The sequence below is a fragment of the Rhipicephalus microplus genome, chromosome 5 (assembly GCF_043290135.1).
Source record: "Rhipicephalus microplus isolate Deutch F79 chromosome 5, USDA_Rmic, whole genome shotgun sequence".
Taxonomy (NCBI): Eukaryota; Metazoa; Arthropoda; class Arachnida; order Ixodida; family Ixodidae; genus Rhipicephalus; species Rhipicephalus microplus.
Window position 1 is genome coordinate 163,444,427 of NC_134704.1, and position 19,078 is coordinate 163,463,504.

General features: G+C 45.8%; 8 non-coding genes across 8 annotated transcripts; all 8 read right to left on the minus strand.

Annotated features, from left to right (window-relative positions):
* Positions 1-275: 275 nt before the first annotated feature.
* On the minus strand, positions 276-347 carry TRNAW-CCA (transfer RNA tryptophan (anticodon CCA)). Its single transcript has one exon. It is a non-coding gene; the product is annotated as a tRNA-Trp (tRNA).
* A 1,623-nt stretch (positions 348-1,970) lies between these two features.
* On the minus strand, positions 1,971-2,042 carry TRNAW-CCA (transfer RNA tryptophan (anticodon CCA)). The gene has a single exon. It is a non-coding gene; the product is annotated as a tRNA-Trp (tRNA).
* A 3,537-nt stretch (positions 2,043-5,579) lies between these two features.
* TRNAR-ACG (transfer RNA arginine (anticodon ACG)) lies at positions 5,580-5,651 on the minus strand. Its single transcript has one exon. It is a non-coding gene; the product is annotated as a tRNA-Arg (tRNA).
* A 2,461-nt stretch (positions 5,652-8,112) lies between these two features.
* TRNAW-CCA (transfer RNA tryptophan (anticodon CCA)) lies at positions 8,113-8,184 on the minus strand. The gene has a single exon. It is a non-coding gene; the product is annotated as a tRNA-Trp (tRNA).
* Positions 8,185-9,431: 1,247 nt separating this feature from the next.
* TRNAW-CCA (transfer RNA tryptophan (anticodon CCA)) lies at positions 9,432-9,503 on the minus strand. The gene has a single exon. It is a non-coding gene; the product is annotated as a tRNA-Trp (tRNA).
* A 5,171-nt stretch (positions 9,504-14,674) lies between these two features.
* Positions 14,675-14,746, minus strand: TRNAW-CCA (transfer RNA tryptophan (anticodon CCA)). The gene has a single exon. It is a non-coding gene; the product is annotated as a tRNA-Trp (tRNA).
* Positions 14,747-15,743: 997 nt separating this feature from the next.
* Positions 15,744-15,815, minus strand: TRNAR-ACG (transfer RNA arginine (anticodon ACG)). Its single transcript has one exon. It is a non-coding gene; the product is annotated as a tRNA-Arg (tRNA).
* A 2,676-nt stretch (positions 15,816-18,491) lies between these two features.
* TRNAW-CCA (transfer RNA tryptophan (anticodon CCA)) lies at positions 18,492-18,563 on the minus strand. Its single transcript has one exon. It is a non-coding gene; the product is annotated as a tRNA-Trp (tRNA).
* Positions 18,564-19,078: the final 515 nt, after the last annotated feature.

Here is a 19,078-nt window from a genome sequence, read left to right on the forward strand (position 1 = left end):
CATTGTAGACAGACAAATAGGTGGATAGACAGACAGATGAAAATATTAAAAAAGAGAATTTGACCCGAACGTGATTCGAACAAGCAACCTTCTAATCTAGAGTCAGACGTGCTACCGTGTCGCCACCGAGTCCGTTTAGGGTTGGCGTTCGCACACAAGTGGTAGCTTGTTTCGCTCGGCCTTCTATCGATAAAGCACAGGTAAAGAGACAAGTCATTGTAGAAAGACAAACAGGTGGATAGACAGATAGATGAAAAAAAATAAAAAAGAGAATTTGACTCGAACGTGATTCGAACACGCAACCTTCTGATCTGGAGTCAGACGCGCTACCATTGCGGCACCGAGTCCATTTAGGGTAGCCGTTCGCACACACGCGGTAGCATGTTTTGCACGGCCTTCTGGCGACGAAGCACAGGTAAAAGGACAAGTCACTGTAGAAGGACAAATGAGTAGATAGTCATATAGATGAAAATAATAAAAAGAGAATTTGACCCGGACGTGATTAGAACATGAAACCTTCTGATCTGGAGTGAGACGTGCTAAAGTTGCGCCACCGAGTCCGCTTAGAGTAGCCGTTCGCACACAAGTGGTAGCATGTTTCGCTCGGCCTTCTATCGATGAAGCACAGGTGAAAAGACAAGTCATTGTAGACAGACAAATAAGTATATAGACAGATAGATGAAAATAATAAAAAAGAGAACTTAACACGGACGTGATTCGAACACGCAAACTTCTGATCTGGAGTCAGACGTGCTACTCTGTCGCCACCGAGTCCACTTAGCGCAGTCGTTCGCACACATGCGGTAGCATGTTTTGCTCGGCCTTCTGGCGAAGAAGCACAGGTAAAGAGACAAGTCATTGTAGAATGAAAAATGAGTAGATAGACAGATGAAAATAACAAAAATGAGAATTTGACCCACACGTGGTTCGAACACGCAACCTTCTGATCTGGAGTCGGACGCGCTACCAGTTCGCCACCGAGTGCGCTTAGGGTAGCCGCTGCACACACGTGGTAGCATGTTTTGCCCGCCCTTCTGTCGGCGAAGCACAGGTAAAGCGACAAGTCATTGTAGAAGGACAAATCAGTAGATAGACGGATAGATGAAAATAATAAAAAAAGAATTTGACCCGGACGTGATTCAAACTCGCATCCTTCTGATCTGGAGTCAGACGTGCTACCGTATTGCCACCGAATCCACTTAGTGTAGGAGTTCGCACACTAGTGGTAGCATGTTTTGCTCGGACTTCTGTCGATGAAGCACAGGTAAAGAGACAAGTAATGTAGACAGACAAATAAATAGATAGACAGATGAAACTAATAAAAAGAGAATTTGACCCGGACGAGATTCGATTACGCAACCTTCTCATCTGGAGTCAGACGTGCTAAAGTTGCGCCACCGAGTCCGCTTAGGGTAGCCGTTCGCACACACGCGGTAGCATGTTTTGCTCGGCCTTCTGTCGATGAAGCACAGGTAAAGAGACAAGTCATTGTAGACAGACAAATAAGTAGATAGACAGATAGTTGAAAATAGTAAAATAGAGAGCTTGACCTTTACGTGATTCGAACCCGCAACCTTTTGGTCTGGAGTCAGATGTGCTACTGTGTCGCCCCCGAGTCCACTTAGTGTAGCCGTTCACACACACGCGGTAGCATGTTTTGCTCGGCCTTCTGTCGATGCAGCACAAGTAAAGAGACAAGTTATTGTAGACAGACAAATAAGTAGAAAGACAGATCATAATAATAAAAAAGAGAATTTGACCCGGACGCAATTCGAACACGCAACGTTCTGATCAGGAGTCAGACGCGCTACCGGTTCGCCACCGAGTCCGTTTAGGCTAGGCGTTCGCACACACGTGGTAGCAAGTTTTGCTCGGCCTTTTATCGACGAAGCACAGGTAAAGAGACAAGTCATATTAGACAGACAAAGAGCTGAATAGACAGATAGATGAAAATATTAAAAAAGAAAGTTTGACCCGAACGTGATTCGAACACGCAACCTTCTGATCTGGAGTCAGACGCACTACCGTTGCGGCACCGAGTCCATTTAGGGTGGCTGTTCGCACACACGCGGTAGCATGTTTTGCACGGCCTTCTGTCGACGAAGCACAGGTAAAGGGACAAGTAATTGTAGAAGGACAAATGAGTAGATAGACAGATAGATTAAAATAATAAAGAGAATTTGACCCGGACGTGATTAGAATACAAAACCTTCTGATCTGGAGTCAGACGTGCTAAAGTTACGCCACCGAGTCCGCTTAGAGTAGCCGTTAGCACACAAGCGGTAGCGTGTTTTGCTCGGCCTTCTGTCGATGAAGCACAGGTAAAGGGACAAGTCATTGCAGACAGACAAATAAGTAGATACACAGATAGATGAAAATAATAAATAGAGATTTTGACCCGGACGTGATTAGAACACGCAACCTTCTGATCGGAAGTCAGACGTGCTAAATTTGCACCACCGTGTCCGTTTAGGGTAGGCGTTCGCATACACGGTGTAGCATGTTTTGCTCGGCCTTCTTTTGACGAAGCACAGGTAAAGAGACAAGTCATTGTAGACAGACAAATAAGTAGATAGACAGATGAAAATAATAAAGAAGCGAATTTGACCCAGACGGGATTCAAACTCGCAAGCTTCTGATCTGGAGTCAGACGTGGTACCGTGTCGCCACCGCATCCACTTAGGGTAGCCGTTCGCACACACAAGGTAGCATGATTTGCTCGGCCTTCTGTCGATGAAGCACAGCTAAAGAGAACAGTAATTGTAAACAGACAAATAAGTAAATAGACAGAAAGATTAAAATAGTAAAAAAGAGAACTTGACCCGGACGTGATTCGAACCCGCAACCTTCTGATCTGCAGTCAGACGTGCTACTGTGTCGCCACCGAGTCCACTTAGTGTAGTGGTTCACACACACGCGGTAGCATGTTTTGCTCGGCCTTCTGTCGATGTAGCAGAAGTAAAGAGACAGGTCATTGTAGACAAACCAATAAGTATATAGACAGTTGAAAATAATAAAAATGAGAATTTGACCCGGACGCGATTCGAACACGCAACCTTCTGATCTGAAGTCAGACGCGCTACGGTTGCGGCACCGAGTTCATTTAGGGTGGCCGTTCGCACACACGTGGTAGCATGTTTGGCACGGCCTTCAGTCGACGAAGCACAGCTAACGAGAAGAGTCACTGTAGACAGACAAATAAGTAGATAGACAACTGAAAATAACAAAAAAGAGAATTTGACCCGCACGTGATTCGATTACGCAACCTTGTGTTTTGGAGTCAGACGTGCTAAAGTGTAGCCACCGAGTCCGCTTAGGGTAGCCGTTCGCACACACGCGGTAGCATGCTTTGCTCGGCCTTCTGTCGATGAAGTCAGGTAAAGAGACAAGTCATTGTAGACAGACAAATAAGTAGATAGGCAGATAGTTGAAAATATTAAAACAGAGAATTTGACCCAGACGTGATTCAAACACGCAACCTTCTGATCTGGAGTCAGACGCGCCGCCGTTGCGCCTCCGAGTCCGCTTAGAGGTAGCTGTTCGCACACACGTGGTAGCATGTTTTTCTCGGCCTTCTGTCGATGAAACCCAAGTAAAGAGACAAGTCATTCTAGACAGACAAATAGGTAGATATTTAGATAGATGAAAATAATAAAAAGAGAATTTGACCCTAACGTGATTCGAACACAAAACCGTCTGACCTGGAGTCAGACGTGGTACCATTGCATCACCGATTCCGCTAAGAGCAGCCGTTCGCACACACGCGGTAGTATGTTTTGCTCGGCCTCCTGTTGATGAAACACAGCTAAAGAGACAAGTCATTGTAGACAGACAAATAAGTAGATAGACAGATAGATGAAAATAGTAAAGAAGAGAACTTGACCCGGACGTGATTCGAACCCGCAAACTTCTGATCTGGAGTCAGATGTGCTACTGTGTCGCCACCGAGTCCACTTATTGTAGCGGTTCACACACACGCGGTAGCATGTTTTGCTCGGCCTTCTGTCGATGCAGCACAAGTAAAGAGACATGTCATTGTAGACAAACAAATAAGTATATAGACAGATGAGAATGATAAAAATAGAATTTGACCCGGACGCGACTCGATCACGCAACCTTCTGATCAGGAGGCGGACGCGCTACCGTTGCGCCCCCGAGTTCATTTAGGGTGGCCGTTCGCACACACGCGGTAGCATGTTTGGCACGGCCTTCTGTCGACGAAGCACAGCTAAAGAGAAGAGTCACTGTAGACAGACAAATAAGTAGATAGACAGATAGATGACAATAATAAAAAAGAGAACTTGACCCAGACGTGATTCGAACACGCAACCTTCTAATCTGGAGTCAGAGGTGCTACCATGTCGCCACCGAGTCCGCTTAGGGTAGGCGTTCGCACACATGTTGTAGCATGTTTTGCTCGGTCTTCTGTCGATGAAGCACAGGTAAAGGGACAAGTCATTGCAGACAGACAAAGAAGTAGATAGACAAATAGATGAAAATAATAAAAAGAGAATTTGACCCGGGCGTGATTAGAACACGCAACCTTCTGATCTGGAGTCTGACGTGCTAAAGTTGCGCCACCGAGTCCGCTTAGGGTAGCCGTTCGCACACACGTGGTAGCATGTATTGCTCGGCCTTCTATCGATGAAACACAGGTAACGAGACAAGTCATTGTAGACAGACAAATAAGTAGATAGACAGATAGATGAAAATAATAAAAAGAGAATATGACCCGAACATGATTCGAACACGCAAACTTCTGACCTGGAGTCAGACGTGCTACTGTGTCGCCACCGAGTCCACTTAGCGCAGCCATTCGCACACTAGTGGTAGCATGTTTTGCTCGGACTTCTGTCGATGAAGCACAGGTAAAGAGACAAGTAATGTAGACAGACAAATGAACAGATAGACAGATGAAACTAATAAAAAGAGAATTTGACCCGGACGTGATTCGATTAAGCAATCTTCTGATTTGGAGTCAGACGCGCTACCGTTGCGCCACCGAGTCCGCTTAGGGTAGCAGTTCGCACACACGTGGTAGCATGTTTTGCTCGGCCTTCTATCGATGAAGCAAAGGTAAAGAGACAAGTCATTGTAGACAGACAAATAAGTAGATAGACAGACAGATGAAAATAATAAAAAAGAGAATTTGACCCGGACGTGATTAGAACACGCAACCTTCTGATCTGGATTCAGACGTGCTAAAGTTGCGCCACCGATTCCGCTTAGAGCAGCCTTTCGCACACACGCGTTAGTATGTTTTGCTCGGCCTCCTGTTGATGAAACACAGGTAAAGAGACAAGTCATTGTAGACAGACAAATAGGTATATAGACAGATAGATGAAACTAATAAAAAAAGAGAATTTGACCCGGACGTGATTTGAACACGCAACCTTCTGATCTGGAGTCCGACGCGCTACCGGTTCGCCACCGCGTCCGTATAGGGTAGGCGTTCGCACACACGTTGTGGCATGTTTTGCTCGGCCTTCTATCGACGAAGCACAGGTAAAGAGACAAGTCATTGTAGACAGACAAATAGGTGGATAGACGGATAGATGAAAATATTAAAAAAGAGAATTTGACCCGAACGTGATTCGATCACGCAACCTTCTGATCCGTAGTCAAACGCGCTACCGTTGCGCCACCGAGTTCATTTAGGGTGGCCGTTCGCACACACGCGGTAGCATGTTTGGCACGGCCTTCTGTCGAAGAAGCACAGCTAAAGAGAAGAGTCACTGTAGACAGACAAATAAGTAGATAGACAGATAGATGACATTAGTGAAAAAGAGAACTTTACCCGGGCGTGATTCGAACACGCAACCTTCTAATTTGGTGTCAGACGTGCTACCGTTTCGCCAACGAGTCCGTTTAGGGTAGGCGTTCGCACACAAGCGGTAGCATGTTTTGCTCGGCCTTCTATCGATGAAGCACAGGTAAAGAGACAAGTCATTGTAGAAGGACAAATAGGTAGATAGACAGATAGTTGAAAATAAGAAAAAGAGAATTTGACCTAGACGTGATTCGAACACGCAACCATGTGATCTGGAGTCAGACGTGCTACCGTATCGCCACCGAGTCCACTTAGTGTAGCGGTTCACACACACGCGGTAGCATGTTTTGCTCGGCCTTCTGTCGATGCAGCACAAGTAAAGAGACAAGTCATTGTAGACAAACAAATAAGTATATAGACATATGAAAATAATAAAAAAGAGAATTTGAACCGGACGCGATTCGAACACGCAACCTTCTGATAAGGAGTCGGACGCGCTACCGGCTCGCCACCGAGTCCGTTTAGGGTAGGCGTTCGCGCACACGGTGTGCCATGTTTTGCTCGGCCTTCTATCGACGAAGCACAGGTAAAGAGACAAGTCATTGTAGACAGATAGATGAAAATATTAAAAAAGAGAATTTGACCTGAACGTGATTCGAACAAGCAACCTTCTGACCCGTAGTCAGACGCGCTACCGTTGCGCCACGGAGTTCATTGAGGGTGGCCGTTCGCACACACGTGGTAGCATGTTTGGCACGGCCTTCTGTCGACGAAGCACAGCTAAACAGAAGAGTCACTGTAGACAGACAAATAAGTAGATAGACAGATAGATGACAATAGTAAAAAAGAGAACTTGACCCGGACGTGCTTTGAACACGTGACCTTCTAATTTGGAGTCAGACGTGCTACCGTGTCGCCACCGCGTCCGTTTCGGGTAGGCGTTCGCACACAAGTGGTAGCATGTTTTGCTCGGCCTTCTATGGATGAAGCACAGGTAAAGAGACAAGTCATTGTAGACAGACAAATAAGTAGATAGACAGATGAAAATAATAAAGAAGCGAATTTGACACGGACGCGATTCGAACACGCAACCTTCTGATCAGGAGTCCGACGCGCTACCGGTTCGCCACCGAGTCCGTTTAGGGTAGGCGTTCGCACACACGTGGTAGCATGTTTTCTCGTCCTTCTATCGACGAAGCACCGGTAAAAAGACAAGTCATTGTAGACAGAAAAATAGGTGGATAGACAGATAGATGAAAATAATAAAAAAGAGAATTTGGCCCGAACGTGATTCGAACACGCAACCTCCTGATCTGGAGTCAGACGTGCTAAAGTTGCGCCACCGAGTCCGCTTAGAGTAGCCGTTCGCACACACGCGGTAGCATGTTTTGCTTGGCCTTCTGTCGATGAAGCACAGGTAAAGGGACAAGTCATTGCAGACAGACAAATAAGTAGATACACAGATAGATGAAAATAATGAAAAGAGAATTTGGTCCGGACGTGATTAGAACACGCCACCTTCTGAGCTGTAGTCGGACGTGCTAAAGTTGCGCCACCGAGTCCTCTTAGGGTAGCCGCTCGCACACACGTGGCAGCATGTTTTGCTCAACCTTCTATCGAAGAAACACAGTTAACGAGACAAGTCATTGTAGACAGACAAATAGGTAGATAGACAGATAGATAAAAGTAATAAAAAAAAGAATTTGACCCGAACGTGAATCGAACAAGCAACCTTCCGATCTGGAGTCACACGCACTACCGGTTCGCCACCGAGTCCGTATAGGGTAGGCGTTCGCACACACGTTGTGGCATGTTCTGCTCGGCCTTCTATCGACGGTGCACAGGTAAAGAGAAAAGTCATTGTAGACAGACAAATAGGTGGATAGACAGATAGATGAAAATATTAAAAAAGAATTTGTGTCGAAAGTGATTCAAACACGCAACCTTCTGATCCGTAGTCAGACGCGCTACCGTTGCGCCACCGAGTTCATTTATGGTGGCCGTTCTCACACACGTGGTAGCATGTTTGGCACGGCCTTCTGTCGACAAAACACAGCTAAAGAGAAGAGTCACTGTAGGCAGACAAATAAGTAGATAGACAGATAGATGAAAATATTAAAAAGAGAATTTGACCCGGACGTGATTAGAACACGAAACCTTCTGATCTGTAGTCAGACGTGCTAAAGTTGCGCCACCGAGTCCGCTTAGAGTAGCCGTTCGCATACACGTGGTAGCATGTTTTGCTCGGCCTTCTGTCGATGAAGCACAGGTAAAGGGACGAGTCATTGTAGACAGACAAATAGTTAGATAGACAGATAGATATAAATAAGAAAAAAAGAATTTGACCCGAACGTGATTCGAACACGCAACCTTCTGATCTGGAATCAGACGCGCTACCGGTTCGCCACCGAGTCCGTTTAGGGTAGGCGTTCACACACACGTTGTGGCATGTTTTGCTCGGCCTTCTATCGACGAAGCACAGGTAAAGAGACAAGTCATTGTAGACAAACAAATAGGTGGATAGACAGATAGTTGAAATTATTAAAAAAGAGAATTTGACCCGAACGTGATTCGAACACGCAACCTTCTGTTCTGGAGTCAGACGTGCTAAAGTTGAGCCACCGAGTCCGCGTAGAGGTAGCTGTTCGCACACACGTGGTAGCATGTTTTGCTCGGCCTTCTGTCGATAAACCCAAGTAAAAAGACAAGTCATTCTAGACAGACAATTAGGTAGATATTCAGATAGATGAAAATAAAAAAAAGAGAATTTGACCCTAAGGTGATTCGAACACAAAACCTTCTGTCCTGGAGTCAGACGTGCTACCGTGTCGCCATCAAGTCCACTTACGGCAGCCGTTTGCACACACGCGGTAGCATGTTTTGCTCGGCCTTATTTCGATGAATCACAGGTAAATTGATTGATTTGTGGGGTTTACCATTCCAAAACCACCATATTATCATGAGAGACGCCGCAGTGGAGGGCTCCGGAAATTTTTAACACATAGGGTTCTTTACCGTGCACCCAAATTTTAGCACACGGGCCTACAACATTTCCGCCTCTATCGGAAATGCAGCCGCCGCAGCCGGGATTTGACCCCGTGACTGCGGGTCAGCACCCGAGTACCTTAGCCACTAGACCACCACGGCGGGGCGAATCACATGTAAAGAGACAATTCATTGTAGACAGACAAATAAGTAGATAGGTAGATAGATGAAAATAATAAAAAGAGAATTTGACCCAGACGTGATTAGAACACGCAACCATGTGATCTGGAGGCAGACGTGCTACCGTATCGCCACCGAGTCCACTTAGTGTAGGCGTTCGCACACAATCGGTAGCATGTTTTGCTCGGCCTTCTTTTGATGAAGCACAGGTAAAGAGACAAGTCATTGTAGACAGACAAATAAGTATATAGACAGATAGATGACATTAGTAAAAAAGAGAACTTCACCCTGACGTGATTCGAACACGCAACCTTCTGATCTGCAGTCAGACGTGCTACCGTGTCGCCATCGAGTCCGTTTGGGGTAGGCGTTCGCACACAAGTGGTAGAATGTTTTGCTCGGCCTTCTATCGATGAAGCACAGGTAAATAGAAGAGTCATTGTAGAGAGACAAATAAGTAGATAGACAGATAGATGAAAATAACAAAAAGAGAATATGACCCGAACGTGATTCGAACACGCAACCTTCTGATCTGGAGTCAGACGTGCTAAAGTTGCACCACCGAGTCCGCTTAAGGTAGCCGTTCGCACACACGCGGTAGCGTGTTTTGCTCGGCCTTCTGTCGAAGAAGCACCGGTAAAGAGAAGAGTCATTGTAGAGAGACAAATAAGTAGATAGACAGATAGTTCAAAATAATAAAAAGTGAATTTGACCCAAACGTGATTCGAACACGCAACCTTCTGATCTGGAGTCAGACGTGGTACCGTTGCGCCACCAAGTCCGCTTATAGGGTTGCCCTTCGCACATACGCGGTAGCATGTTTTGCTCGGCCTTCTGTCGATAAGTCACAGATAAAGAGACAAGTCATTGTAGAAAGACAAATAAGTAGATAGACATATAAATGAAAATAATTAAAAAAGTGAACTTGATTCGGACGTGATTCGAACCCGCAACCTTCTGATCTGGAGTCAGACGTGCTACTGTGTAGCCACCGAGTCCACTTAGTGTAGCGGTTCACACACACGCGGTAGCATGTTTTGCTCGGCCTTCTGTCGATGCAGCAGAAGTAAAGAGACAAGTCATTGTAGACAAACAAATAAGTATATTGACAGATGAAAATAATAAAAAAGAGAATTTGACCCGGACGCGACTCGAACACGCAACCTTCTGATCAGGAGTCGGACGCGCTACCGGTTCCCCACCGTGTCCGTTTAGGGTAGGCGTTCGCATACACGGTGTAGCATGTTTTGCTCGGCCTTCTTTTGACGAACACAGGTAAAGAGACAAGTCATTGTAGACAGACAAATAAGTAGATAGACAGATGAAAATAATAAAGAAGCGAATTTGACCCGGACGGGATTCAAACTCGCAAGCTTCTGATCTGGAGTCAGACGTGGTACCGTGTCGCCACCGCATCCACTTAGGGTAGCCGTTCGCACACACAAGGTAGCATGATTTGCTCGGCCTTCTGTCGATGAAGCACAGCTAAAGAGAAGAGTAATTGTAAACAGACAAATAAGTAAATAGACAGAAAGATTAAAATAGTAAAAAAGAGAACTTGACCCGGACGTGATTCAAATTCGCATCCTTCTGATCTGGAGTCCGACGTGCTACCGTGTCGCCACCGCGTCCGTTTAGGGTAGCCGTTCGCACACACGTGGTAGCATGATTTGCTCGGCCTTCTGTCGATGAAGCACAGCTAAAGAGAAGAGTAATTGAAAACAGACAAATAAGTAAATGGACAGAAAGAATAAAATAGTGAAAAAGAGAACTTTACCCGGACGTGATTCGAACCCGCAACCTTCTGATCTGGAGTCAGACGTGCTACTGTGTCGCCACCGAGTCCACTTAGTGTAGCGGTTCACACACACGCGGTAGCATGTTTTGCTCGGCCTTCTGTCGATGTAGCAGAAGTAAAGAGACAGGTCATTGTAGACAAACAAATAAGTATATAGACAGATGAAAATAATAAAAAAGAGAATTTGACCCGGACGCGATTCGAACACGCAACCTTCTGATCTGAAGTCAGACGCGCTACCGTTGCGGCACCGAGTTCATTTAGGGTGGCCGTTCGCACACACGCGGTAGCATGTTTGGCACGGCCTTCAGTCGACGAAGCACAGCTAAAGAGAAGAGTCACTGTAGACAGACAAATAAGTAGATAGACAAATGAAAATAACAAAAAAGAGAATTTGACCCGCACGTGACTCGATTACGCAACCTTGTGTTTTGGAGTCAGACGTGCTAAAGTGTAGCCACCGAGTCCGCTTAGGGTAGCCGTTCGCACACACGCGGTAGCATGCTTTGCTCGGCCTTCTGTCGATGAAGTCAGGTAAAGAGACAAGTCATTGTAGACAGACAAATAAGTAGATAGGCAGATAGTTGAAAATATTAAAACAGAGAATTTGACCCAGACGTGATTCAAACACGCAACCTTCTGATCTGGAGTCAGACGCGCCGCCGTTGCGCCTCCGAGTCCGCTTAGAGGTAGCTGTTCGCACACACGTGGTAGCATGTTTTTCTCGGCCTTCTGTCGATGAAGCCCAAGTAAAGAGACAAGTCATTCTAGACAGACAAATAGGTAGATATTTAGATAGATGAAAATAATAAAAAGAGAATTTGACCCTAACGTGATTCGAACACAAAACCGTCTGACCTGGAGTCAGACGTGGTACCATTGCATCACCGATTCCGCTAAGAGCAGCCGTTCGCACACACGCGGTAGTATGTTTTGCTCGGCCTCCTGTTGATGAAACACAGGTAAAGAGACAAGTCATTGTAGACAGACAAATAAGTAGATAGACAGATAGATGAAAATAGTAAAGAAGAGAACTTGACCCGGACGTGATTCGAACCCGCAACCTTCTGATCTGGAGTCAGACGTGCTACTGTGTCGCCACCGAGTCCACTTATTGTAGCGGTTCACACACACGCGGTAGCATGTTTTGCTCGGCCTTCTGTCGATGCAGCACAAGTAAAGAGACATGTCATTGTAGACAAACAAATAAGTATATAGACAGATGAGAATGAAAAAAAGAGAATTTGACCCGGACGCGATTCGAACACGCAACCTTCTGATCAGGAGGCGGACGCGCTACCGTTGCGCCCCCGAGTTCATTTAGGGTGGCCGTTCGCACACACGCGGTAGCATGTTTGGCACGGCCTTCTGTCGACGAAGCACAGCTAAAGAGAAGAGTCACTGTAGACAGACAAATAAGTAGATAGACAGATAGATGACAATAATAAAAAAGAGAACTTGACCCGGACGTGATTCGAACACGCAACCTTCTAATCTGGAGTCAGACGTGCTACCATGTCGCCACCGAGTCCGCTTAGGGTAGGCGTTCGCACACATGTTGTAGCATGTTTTGCTCGGTCTTCTGTCGATGAAGCACAGGTAAAGGGACAAGTCATTGCAGACAGACAAAGAAGTCGATAGACAGATAGATGAAAATAATAAAAAGAGAATTTGACCCGGGCGTGATTAGAACACGCAACCTTCTGATCTGGAGTCAGAGCGTGCTAAAGTTGCGCCACCGAGTCCGCTTAGGGTAGTCGTTCGCACACACGTGGCAGCATGTTTTGCTCAACCTTCTATCGAAGAAACACAGTTAACGAGACAAGTCATTGTAGACAGACAAATAGGTAGATAGACAGATAGATAAAAGTAATAAAAAAAAGAATTTGACCCGAACGTGAATCGAACACGCAACCTTCTAATCTGGAGTCACACGCACTACCGGTTCGCCACCGAGTCCGTATAGGGTAGGCGTTCGCACACACGTTGTGGCATGTTTTGCTCGGCCTTCTATCGACGAAGCACAGGTAAAGAGACAAGTCATTGTAGACAGACAAATAGGTGGATAGACAGATAGATGAAAATAATAAAAAAAGAATTTGTGTCGAAAGTGATTCAAACACGCAACCTTCTGATCCGTAGTCAGACGCGCTACCGTTGCGCCACCGAGTTCATTTATGGTGGCCGTTCGCACACACGTGGTAGCATGTTTGGCACGGCCTTCTGTCGACGAAACACAGCTAAAGAGAAGAGTCACTGTAGGCAGACAAATAAGTAGATAGACAGATAGATGAAAATATTAAAAAGAGAATTTGACCCGGACGTGATTTGAACACGAAACCTTCTGATCTGGAGTCAGACGTGCTAAAGTTGCGCCACCTAGTCCGCTTAGAGTAGCCGTTCGCACACACGTGGTAGCATGTTTTGCTTCGCCTTCTATCGATGAAGCACAGGTGAAGAGACAAGTCACTGTAGAGAGACAAATAAGTAGATAGACAGATAAATGAAAATAATAAAAAGAGAATTTGACCCGGACGTGATTAGAACACGGAACCTTCTGATCTGGAGTCAGACGTGCTAAAGTTGCGCCACCGAGTCCGCTTAGAGTAGCCGTTCGCATACACGTGGTAGCATGTTTTGCTCGGCCTTCTGTCGATGAAGCACAGGTAAAGGGACGAGTTATTTTAGACAGACAAATAGGTGGATAGAAAGATAGAAGAAAATATTAAAAAAAATGTTTGACCCGAACGTCCTTCGAACACGCAACCTTCCGATCTGTAGTCAGACGCGCTACCGTGCTCCAGCGAGTTCATTTAGGGTGGCCGTTCGCACACACGCGGTAGCATGTTTGGCATGGCCTTCTGTCGACGAAGCACAGCTAAAGAGATGAGTCACTGAAGACAGACAAATAAGTAGATAGACAGATAGATGAAAATAATAAAAAGAGAATTTGACCCGGACGTGATTAGAACACGAAACCTTCTGATCTGGAGTCAGACGTGCTAAAGTGTCGCCACCGAGTGCGCTTAGAGTATCCGTTCGCACACACGTGGTAGCATGTTTTGCTCGGCCTTCTATCGATGAAGCACAGGTGAAGAGACAACTCATTGTAGACAGACAAATAAATAGATAGATAGATGAAAATAATAAAAAAAGAAAATTTGACCCGGACGTGATTCGAACACGCAACCTTCTGATCTGGAGTCAGACGTGCTACCGTGTCGCCATCAAGTCCACTTACGGCAGCCGTTCGCACACACGCGGTAGCATGTTTTGCTCGGCCTTATTTCGATGAATCACAGGTAAATTGATTGATTTGTGGGGTTTACCATTCCAAAACCACCATATTATCATGAGAGACCATTGCACCACCGATTCCGCTAAGAGCAGCCGTTCGCACACACGCGGTAGTATGTTTTGCTCGGCCTCCTGTTGATGAAACACAGGTAAAGAGACAATTCATTGTAGACAGACAAATAGGTAGATAGACAGATAGATGAAAATAGTAAAGAAGAGAACTTGACCCGGACTTGATTCGAACCCGCAAACTTCTGACCTGGAGTCAGACGTGCTACTGTGTCGCCACCGAGTCCACTTAGCGCAGCCATTCGCACACTAGTGGTAGCATGTTTTGCTCGGACTTCTGTAGATGAAGCACAGGCAAAGAGACAAGTAATGTAGACAAACAAATAAATAGATAGACAGATGAAACTAATAAAAAGAGAATTTGACCCGTACGTGATTCGATTACGCAACTTTCTGATCTGGAGTCCGACGCGCTACCGTTGCGCCACCGAGTCCGCTTAGGGTAGCCGTTCGCACACACGCGGTAGCATGTTTTGCACGGCCTTCTGTCGACGAAGCACAGGTAAAGGGACAAGTCATTGTAGACAGACAAATAGTTAGATAGACAGATATATATAAATAAGAAAAAAAGAATTTGACCCGAACGTGATTCGAACACGCAACCTTCTGATCTGGAATCAGACGCGCTACCGGTTCGCCACCGAGTCCGTTTAGGGTAGGCGTTCACACACACGTTGTGGCATGTTTTGCTCGGCCTTCTGTCGATGAAGCACAGCTAAAGAGAAGAGTCATTGTAGACAGACAAATAAGTAGATAGACAGATAGATGAAAATAGTAAAAAAGAGAACTTGACCCGGACGTGATTCGAACCCGCCATCTTCTGATCTGAAGTCAGACGTGCTACTGTGTCGCCACCGAGTCCACTTATTGTGGCGGTTCACACACACGCGGTAGCATGTTTTGCTCGGCCTTCTGTCGATGCAGCACAAGTAAAGAGACAAGTCATTGTAGACAAACAAATAAGTATATAGACAGATGAAAATAATAAAAAAAGAGAATTTGACCCGGACGCGATTCGAACACGCAACCTTCTGATCAGGAGGTGGACGTGCTACCGTTGCGCCACCGAGTTCATTTAGGGTAGGCGTTCGCACACAAGTGGTAGCATGTTTTGCTCGGCCTTCTGTCGATGAAGCACTGGTAAAGGGACAAGTCATTGCAGCCAGACAAATAAGTAGATAGACAGACAGATGAAAATAATAAAAAAGAGAATTTGACCCGGACGTGATTAGAACACGCAACCTTCTGATCTGGAGTCAGACGTGCTAAAGTTGCGCCACCGATTCCGCTTAGAGCAGCCTTTCGCACACACGCGTTAGTATGTTTTGCTCGGCCTCCTGTTGATGAAACACAGGTAAAGAGACAAGTCATTGTAGACAGACAAATAGGTATATAGACAGATAGATGAAAATAATAAAAAAAGAGAATTTGACCCGGACGTGATTTGAACACGCAACCTTCTGATCTGGTGTCCGACGCGCTACCGGTTCGCCACCGAGTCCGTATAGGGTAGGCGTTCGCACACACGTTGTGGCATGTTTTGCTCGGCCGTTCTATCGACTAAGCACAGGTAAAGAGACAAGTCATTGTAGACAGACAAATAGGTGGATAGACGGATAGATGAAAATATTAAAAAAGAGAATTTGACCCGAACGTGATTCGATCACGCAACCTTCTGATCCGTAGTCAAACGCGCTACCGTTGCGCCACCGAGTTCATTTAGGGTGGCCGTTCGCACACACGCGGTAGCATGTTTGGCACGGCCTTCTGTCGAAGAAGCACAGCTAAAGAGAAGAGTCACTGTAGACAGACAAATAAGTAGATAGACAGATAGATGACATTAGTGAAAAAGAGAACTTTACCCGGGCGTGATTCGAACACGCAACCTTCTAATTTGGTGTCAGACGTGCTACCGTTTCGCCAACGAGTCCGTTTAGGGTAGGCGTTCGCACACAAGCGGTAGCATGTTTTGCTCGGCCTTCTATCGATGAAGCACAGGTAAAGAGACAAGTCATTGTAGAAGCACAAATAGGTAGATAGACAGATAGTTGAAAATAAGAAAAAGAGAATTTGACCTAGACGTGATTCGAACACGCAACCATGTGATCTGGAGTCAGACGTGCTACCGTATCGCCACCGAGTCCACTTAGTGTAGCGGTTCACACACACGCGGTAGCATGTTTTGCTCGGCCTTCTGTCGATGCATCACAAGTAAAGAGACAAGTCATTGTAGACAAACAAATAAGTATATAGACATATGAAAATAATAAAAAAGAGAATTTGAACCGGACGCGATTCGAACACGCAACCTTCTGATAAGGAGTCGGACGCGCTACCGGCTCGCCACCGAGTCCGTTTAGGGTTGGCGTTCGCACACACGGTGTGCCATGTTTTGCTCGGCCTTCTATCGACGAAGCACAGGTAAAGAGACAAGTCATTGTAGACAGATAGATGAAAATATTAAAAAAGAGAATTTGACCTGAACGTGATTCGAACAAGCAACCTTCTGACCCGTAGTCAGACGCGCTACCGTTGCGCCACGGAGTTCAATGAGGGTGGCCGTTCGCACACACGTGGTAGCATGTTTGGCACGGCCTTCTGTCGACGAAGCACAGCTAAACAGAAGAGTCACTGTAGACAGAGAAATAAGTAGATAGACAGATAGATGACAATAGTAAAAAAGAGAACTTGACCCGGACGTGCTTTGAACACGTGACCTTCTAATTTGGAGTCAGACGTGCTACCGTGTCGCCACCGCGTCCGTTTCGGGTAGGCGTTCGCACACAAGTGGTAGCATGTTTTGCTCGGCCTTCTATGGATGAAGCACAGGTAAAGAGACAAGTCATTGTAGACAGACAAATAAGTAGATAGACAGATGAAAATAATAAAAAAGCGAATTTGACACGGACGCGATTCGAACACGCAACCTTCTGGTCAGGAGTCCGACGCGCTACCGGTTCGCCACCGAGTCCGTTTAGGGTAGGCGTTCGCACACACGTGGTAGCAAGTTTTCTCGTCCTTCTATCGACGAAGCACAGGTAAAAAGACAAGTCATTGTAGACAGACAAATATGTGGATAGACAGATAGATGAAAATAATAAGAAAGAGAATTTGGCCCGAACGTGATTCGAACACGCAAACTTCTGATCTGGAGTCAGACGTGCTAAAGTTGCGCCACCGAGTCCGCTTAGAGTAGCCGTTCGCACACACGCGGTAGCATGTTTTGCTTGGCCTTCTGTCGATGAAGCACAGGTAAAGGGACAAGTCATTGCAGACAGACAAATAAGTAGATACACAGATAGATGAAAATAATGAAAAGAGAATTCGATCCGGACGTGATTAGAACACGCAACCTTATGAGCTGTAGTCAGACGTGCTAAAGTTGCGCCACCGAGTCCTCTTAGGGTAGCCGCTCGCACACACGTGGCAGCATGTTTTGCTCAACCTTCTATCGAAGAAACACAGTTAACAAGACAAGTCATTGTAGACAGACAAATAGGTAGATAGACAGATAGATAAAAGTAATAAAAAAAAGAATTTGACCCGAACGTGAATCGAACAAGCAACCTTCCGATCTGGAGTCACACGCACTACCAGTTCGCCACCGAGTCCGTATAGGGTAGGCGTTCGCACACACGTTGTGGCATGTTCTGCTCGGCCTTCTATCGACGAAGCACAGGTAAAGAGACAAGTCATTGTAGACAGACAAATAGCTGGATAGACAGATAGATGAAAATAATAAAAAAAGAATTTGTGTCGAAAGTGATTCAAACACGCAACCTTCTGATCCGTAGTCAGACGCGCTACCGTTGCGCCACCGAGTTCATTTATGGTGGCCGTTCGCACACACGTGGTAGCATGTTTGGCACGGCCTTCTGTCGACGAAACACAGCTAAAGAGAAGAGTCACTGTAGGCAGACAAATACGTAGATAGACAGATAGATTAAAATATCAAAAAAGAGAATTTGACCCGGACGAGATTAGAACACGAAACCTTCTTATCTGGAGTCAGACGTGCTAAAGTTGCGCCACCTAGTCCGCTTAGAGTAGCCGTTCGCACACACGTGGTAGCATGTTTTGCTTGGCCTTCTATCGATGAAGCACAGGTGAAGAGACAAGTCACTGTAGAGAGACAAATAAGTAGATAGACAGATAGATGAAAATAATAAAAAGAGAATTTGACCCGGACGTGATTAGAACACGGAACCTTCTGATCTGGAGTTAGACGTGCTAAAGTTGCGCCACCGAGTCCGCTTAGAGTAGCCGTTCGCATACACGTGGTAGCATGTTTTGCTCGGCCTTCTGTCGATGAAGCACAGGTGAAGGGACGAGTCATTGTAGACAGACAAATAGTTAGATAGACAGATAGATATAAATAAGAAAAAAAGAATTTGACCCGAACGTGATTCGAACACGCAACCTTCTGATCTGGAATCAGACGCGCTACCGGTTCGCCACCGAGTCCGTTTAGGGTAGGCGTTCACACACACGTTGTGGCATGTTTTGCTCGGCCTTCTATCGACGAAGCACAGGTAAAGAGACAAGTCATTGTAGACAAACAAATAGGTGGATAGACAGATAGTTGAAAATATTAAAAAAAAAGAATTTGACCAGAACGTGATTCGAACACGCAACCTTCTGTTCTGGAGTCAGACGTGCTAAAGTTGAGCCACCGAGTCCGCGTAGAGGTAGCTGTTCGCACACACGTGGTAGCATGTTTTGCTCGGCCTTCTGTCGATAAACCCAAGTAAAGAGACAAGTCATTCTAGACAGACAAATAGGTAGATATTCAGATAGATGAAAATAATAAAAAGAGAATTTGACCCTAAGGTGATTCGAACACAAAACCTTCTGTCCTGGAGTCAGACGTGGTACCATTGCACCACCGATTCCGCTAAGAGCAGCCGTTCGCACACACGCGGTAGTATGTTTTGCTCGGCCTCCTGTTGATGAAACACAGGTAAAGAGACAATTCATTG